Raw genomic sequence first — 511 nt, 5'->3', positions numbered from 1 at the left:
GTAATTATTATATATTTATGTATAAATATATATTATTTAATTTATTTTTAATGTATATTTTTTATATTTTTATATATTATATATTTTATATTAATGATCAATTTTAATATATAATTACTCAATTAGTTCCTTTCCAAACCAATATAGTAAGTGAGAAAGAAGTTAAATATGGATTAAACTCAGAACTGTCACTATTTCACTATTTATTATTACAACTTGTTTTTCGTTTAATTTTAAAAACTAAAAAATGAAAAGAAAAGAAAAAGATAAACATAGAAATGCAAATACTTTGGATGTTAATTTTTCATTCCCTCTAATTCCATCTCATCCTTATCAAAAAGGGACCATTTGCAATAGTTTTAATTAATTGAAACAACAAATAATTAAAAAACAATAGTGGCTGCGGATATATTGATGATTATCTGTGGTCTGAATTTTCGTGACTAAGGGTGCTCATAGTTTGACCAGCCCATAGATGCATGATAGTATGATACTTGGCTGTGGTATTTGG

The sequence above is a fragment of the Arachis ipaensis genome, chromosome B07, assembly GCF_000816755.2.
Source record: "Arachis ipaensis cultivar K30076 chromosome B07, Araip1.1, whole genome shotgun sequence".
NCBI classification, from domain to species: domain Eukaryota; kingdom Viridiplantae; phylum Streptophyta; class Magnoliopsida; order Fabales; family Fabaceae; genus Arachis; species Arachis ipaensis.
The sequence above is the reverse complement of the archived record's forward strand: the minus strand, read 5'-3'. Positions refer to the sequence as shown.